Source organism: Vombatus ursinus, unplaced genomic scaffold (genome assembly GCF_900497805.2).
Source record: "Vombatus ursinus unplaced genomic scaffold, bare-nosed wombat genome assembly UNPS02014799.1, whole genome shotgun sequence".
NCBI lineage: Eukaryota > Metazoa > Chordata > Mammalia > Diprotodontia > Vombatidae > Vombatus > Vombatus ursinus.
The window spans coordinates 26,080,838-26,087,070 of NW_020954577.1; positions in this window are offsets into that span (position 1 = coordinate 26,080,838).

The window sequence follows — 6,233 nt, forward strand, 5'->3', positions numbered from 1 at the left end:
ACTAAGACATATGTGGATTTTGTACTTCCCAGGAGAAAGTTGTGGAAGTCTTTTCATCCTAGTTTATAATAAAGAGAAGAAAGGAAAATACCAAGCTTGGATTGTAATTCCATGAGGCCAAACAGTTAATCTGTAGTGGGGGGAAAAATCAGTCTAACCAGTTTCAAGATTGATTTGACCTGACAATTAAGTCAAAATTGGTGAACTAGACATATGTCTAGTTCACCTACAGTGATTTCCAAGATTAGCTCTGTCTATGTCATGTTCCAGAAGAGATGTGTGGAGCTCACAAAAGGGAAAGACCCTTTCTTTGTGGTAACTAAGGAGACAGCCCAAGAGACTATACCAGAGAGAAGCTCAAGGGAGCCTTTGAAAAACAAGAATTTCAGGACTTCCACTCTTCAGCCATGATAAAAGACTAGGATCCTGAAGCTTTCATACAGGTGTCCTTCTACATTTGAAGAACTTAGGTTGTTATTTACAAAACATCAGACAATAGAATCTCTTTAATAAAAACTCCTGGAAAATGAGACAGCTAAATAGCCAAAAATGGATTCAGGGTCATACCTTGTACCATATACCACAGTTAACTCTAAATGGATTTAAATATGTTTTTCAAAATACTGAAAGACAAAGGAATAACATATACTATTAACTCTGAAGAGAAGCAGCATTTTTATCTATGATACTTATGAACCGTATGTAACATTTTGTATGTATACCACAAGATGCTTGGGGCTCTGCAGAAAAAGCCATCCAGGTAACCCCAGTGCTACTTTCCTTAAGCTTTCCAAAATGCAGGCCAAGTGACATCATGGATAGAGTGTTGGATTTGTAGACAAGACTAGAGTTTAAATCCAGCCTCAGACACTTTACTAGCTATGTGATCCCGGGCAAGTCATTTAAACTCTGCCTCAGTTTCCTCATTTTGTAAAGTGAGGATAATAACACCTACCCCACAGGGTTGTCATGAGAATCAAATGAGATAATATACATTAAGTACCTTGTAAATCTTAAAGTGCTATGTAAATACTAGCTATTATTATAAATTTTTATTATGAAATTTTGGTCAAATATTAAAAATAAGAAATCTAAGAAAAAATAGAGATAAAATCAATAGGTTTGATTAAGTAAAGATAAAAGGATTTTGTACAACAAAAATAATATTTCTAAAATTAAAACAAAGATACATATTGGGCAAAAGAGTTGAAATAAATAGATCAGATAAAAATCTGATGTCCAGAATTTGTAAAGAATTGAGAAATATCTATAAGACTAACAATACTTCTTAATATAACAACGGTCAAAGGACATGAATGGAAAACTTACAAAAACTATAAATGGTCACATAAGATGGTCAAATTTCCTCATTTCAGAGACAAAACAAACTAAATATACCATCTTGAACCCACTAGAATGGCAAATGTAGTAAAATTAATGATAAAATTCAATATTGGAGGGAGGATTATGGGGAAAATAAACACTCTGACACATTATTGGTGGGACCATAGGCTGGAGCAAACAATTTGAGAACATGGCAATATACAAAAGGACACATAAAACTGATCATATGTTTTGACCTAGCAATTGAATTGCTGAGACTGTATCCTAATGACACAATAAAAAAGGAAAATCAGACCTATTTGAACAAAAAAATCTGTAGTTGCTTTATTTCTACTAGTTAAAAGCCTGGAAATAAGCTGTATACCTAACAACATGAGAATATCTGGATAAACCATAGTATATTATATTGATGTATGTGATATTATAATGCTATAAAAACAAATTTGACCTAGCAATACCACTAGTAGGTCTATTTCCAAAGATGATTAGGGAAAAAGGAAAAAAGCCTATATGTTCTAAAATATTTATAGCAGCTCTCTTTGTGGTGGCAAAGAACTGGAAATTGTGGGGATGCCCATCAGTTAGAGAATGGCTGAACAAGTTGTGGTATATGATTGCGATGGAATACTGCTGTGCTATAAAAAATGATGACCTCGACGATCTTAGAAAAATAAGGATAGATTTGCATGAAATAAAGAAAAGCAAAATGAGCACAAACCAAGAGAATGTTGTATATAGTAACAGCAATATTGTTTTTGTTTGTTTGTTTGTTTGTTTTGTTTTGTTTTAGTGAGGTAATTGGGGTTAAGTGACTTGCTCAGAGTCGCACAGCTAGTGAGTGTTATGTGTCTGAGGCCCGATTTGAACTCAGGTCCTCCTGATTCCACGGCTGGTGCTCTATCCACTGTGCCACCTAGTTGCCCCAGCAATATTGTTTTAAGAACAATTTTAAGCAACTAAGTCATTTTGACTATTATAAATACCCAAATTAACTACAAAGGACATATGAAGGAAGATGCTATCTGCATTCATAGAAAGAACTACTAAATATAAGTGTGTATAGAATGGCTTTACATACACACACATACACACACACACATATATATATATACACATGCTTGTGTCTAATGGTAGCCATCTCTAGTTGAGGGGGAGAAAAGAAAAGGAAATTTACATGATAACCGTTACATATTTAAAAGGTATAGTAAGTTGTATATATTAGATTTGTAGTTCCACATGCAATCACATTTTTTATTTTATAGTATGCTATGGAAATTCTTGTGTTATTCTATAAATTAAAAATTAAATAAAAATTTAAAAATACAAATATGAAGCATCAAAGTAAATATGGAAAGAATTAGGTGAAGTGTTTCAAAACAAAATCAACAGAAACAAAACTGCGTAATTAGAAGGAAGGGAGGGAGGGAGGGAGCGAGGGAGGCAAGAAAATAAGACACACCACAACCATCCAGATACAAAACAAAAATATTTATTTTGCTTGTTTTTTGTTTGTTCATTCATTTAACTCTATTGTTAAATGCTAAAGATTTACGTAAATGTACATTTTTACCACTTATTTGATTATTCATTTTTGTTAGAAATTATTAAGTTATAGGGTAAAAGAGGGAAAATAACTTAGGTTATAGGTCTAATACGAATAATCTGTACATGTCACCTACAAGCAAATATACATATTAGAGCATAAGACAGTCACGTCATACAATCATGCTTAGTATGTTCATTTCTGTAACAAAGAATCACTCCTGTAGATGAGAAAGCAGACTGGATTCTATGGCTAGGAGACTTAAAATCCACACCCTCTGTGAGAAGAAAATTTACCCTCTCATTACCAGGTACATTTTAAGTTGTTTCTATACTACCTAGCACCTAAGTTATGTGAGATTCACAACCTAAGTTATTGGGATCAACAAATTTAACATTTAAAAACTTTAATTTTGTTGGGAAGAAAACAAATCACCATACTCTCCCCTAGATCTCTTAGGTTTGTGTTTTCCTAGTGTTCAAATCAAGTCTACTACTAAAAAATGGGCATTTTACTATAATTTGTCTCCTACCTAGTCCGGAAAGGAAACCACCATATTTCAAATCTGTGACAAGCATTTAATAAGTACCTACTTAGGCAGAGTTGCCTACCTCTTATTGCTTTGTTATCTTGTATTTGAGGGGATAATTTTAGAAGCTGAAAGCTCATTAGTCTCTTCTGCTATTTTCCAATATTTAGCAGCAATCACTTTCAAAATAGGTAGTTATGTGGTAAAGTGTTACCATCAAGCCACTAAGAAATGAAAGAAGAGCCTTCTTCTCACCCCTGTCTGTACTCCTCGGCGCATTGGAAAGCATGGAGCAGACCAAGAGGCAAGGGTCCTATCCCTTTCCCCCTGCCCAGATCCCACCAGGAACAAGAAGCCTCAGAGAAGATTAAGTCATGGGAGCCTTTACCCTTCCCCCACATTGCCTATCCCCAAGTCTCCCTCTCCAACATCCAACCTTCTTGTCATTGCCACTTTTCCCTTTCCTCTTCCCATTGGATGCCAACTCCTATCCTTATCCTTGGGGAGGGTGCCTAGAGTACTTGCTTTACTGTGAACCTTGGACCCATTTCCCCTTACCCAATAGTCACAGGCCTGGGCCCCTCCATCTTCCTAATTTTGGGGTGAACATTGCTTCTTGATGATGAACAGCCAGTCACCATCTCCAATCCTTCCTGGAAGACAGCAGACCACTATGCCTTACCATCTGCCCTGACACTGCACCCTGAGGACAAGAGGTGTGAACCATGGCACACTTGGGCAGTCTACACGCAGCACAACACTCCCACATGCAACCAGAACTAGATTAAAAGATAATTGGCAAATATTTAACAAAATAAATAAAAACACAATATAATATGATATAATATGATATAATATAATATAATATAATATAGTATAATATGATATGATATGATATGACATAATATAATATAATATAGATAATGTTCATTTGTGTTTTTCTAAATTAGTATGCAGGAGTAGGGATCCATTTCTACTTGAGTTTGATGCCACTGCTCTGGACCACTGTGACACCAGGACTTACCGTCTACACTACAGCTCAGCCCTAAAGCTCCTTTGGTCTTTTCAACAGTCCTGCAGCTGAGGTGGCCTTCCCAATCAGATGTGAGCTCCTGGAGAGCAAGGGTTATCTCACTTTTGCATTTGCATCCTCGATGCACAGCACAGCATTTAGCACATGTTAAACACATAATAACAGCTTTTCATTCATTCTATTAACCTATCCACCCATTAGATGAGTTGTTTATTGAAGGACATAGTATAGCCATCTGGGTCCCAAGATGATGGAGGTTGCCACAAGAAACTGCTTCTAGGAAGGAATCTTCAAGTCTCTTACATGTGTGTTAAAGCAAACAATAAAATCTGGAGAGGACTTCTCAACAGTGTATTTTTGAGACTATGTTGCCCTTGTTTATACAGGGGAAAAAAAGCCTCTCTTCTTTTGTTACTTAGCAAATTCTTGCTTTCTCTGATCTGGCCTTGAAGATTTGAGGAGTCCTGATTGGCCAGCATATATATAGCTGTCTTTTCTGAATTTATAATTTGTGGCCTTAAAACCATGTGACTGTTATTTGGACAGGAGGCCTGTAGTAGGCAACCTAAGGATGACACATTCAGAAATCTTGAGAGATGGCTGCTATCTCAGGGTGGAAAGTTTGACCAGGGCAGAAGCTATCCCAGAACGACTTGAAAGAAGATGGTTCTTAAAACCACTATCTTAGGGGGTGAGTTTGTAAGGGGTGGGGAGGGAAGGACATGCAAAGCCCAGTTTGACTTCCTGAAAAAGTTTCAAAAAGGAAAACAACTGTTGAGTTTTTAATATGCCTGCTAAGAGGTTATGACCTAGTTCAAAGAAAACTCTTAATTAACATGTAAGAGTAAAGTATTTTTCAGTCTTTCTCCCATCCTATCAGGGCATTGTTCCAGGGGAAAAAACCCTCCTATGGTGAATTTTCATAAGTCAAACAGGTAATTACTATTAATTTCAATGGAAATTCTTCCTGCATTCCGAAGCGCCTAAATTTGAGCTCGTTTTTGCTAAAAAAACAAACAATAAAATGACCAAAAACTATTTAAATGGACACAAATAAATGTGAGACTAGGGCCCATGAACATACTCCTCTTTCCATTCCACTCAGAATGAGTTGGTTTCAGCCTCCATCCAACTTTGCCTTTGTTTTTCTCTTTCCTGAGATGTCCCAATTGGACTCTCGTCACCCACTGGGAGCATGGATCTTGAAGCGCTCCACAAAAATCCAAAAACCTTTGAGAAGTTCTCCCTATTGGGATCCAGAATCAGACTCCACGTTGACCCTGTGCACTAAACGGAAGGGTTGTTGTTGTTCTGTCGTTTCAACTCTTTCCATTTAGGGTTTTCTTGACAAAAATACTGAAGTGGAGGAAGTGGTTAAAACCCTGCTCCCAGGGCTGCTGTCAAGATCCCAGAATAAACTTCTCCAGGTTTAATGCTTAAGCTTCTCCTGATTTGCTGCCTTCCCCTGGATGGTCATAGGGAAGGCTGGGCGGGGGGGGGGGGGGGGGGTGGGGGGAAGGGGGCAGTGATCATCACAGCTGGGATTCATCAATCCTCAAACAATGATAAAGCATTTTTGTTTTGTTTTGTTATGAGAAGAAACCCAAGTCATGTGGCCAATCATATAACTACAAAGAAGATGCCATGCTTGAGCAATTGTTATGGCACTGGGCTCCTCCAGAGCCACACAAAATCCAAATTAGTCCTTACACATCCAAAGAAACACCCTGTAAGCCAAGGCAGAGGTATCACATGAAGCTCCTTCTAAAGGGGAATCCTTGTAA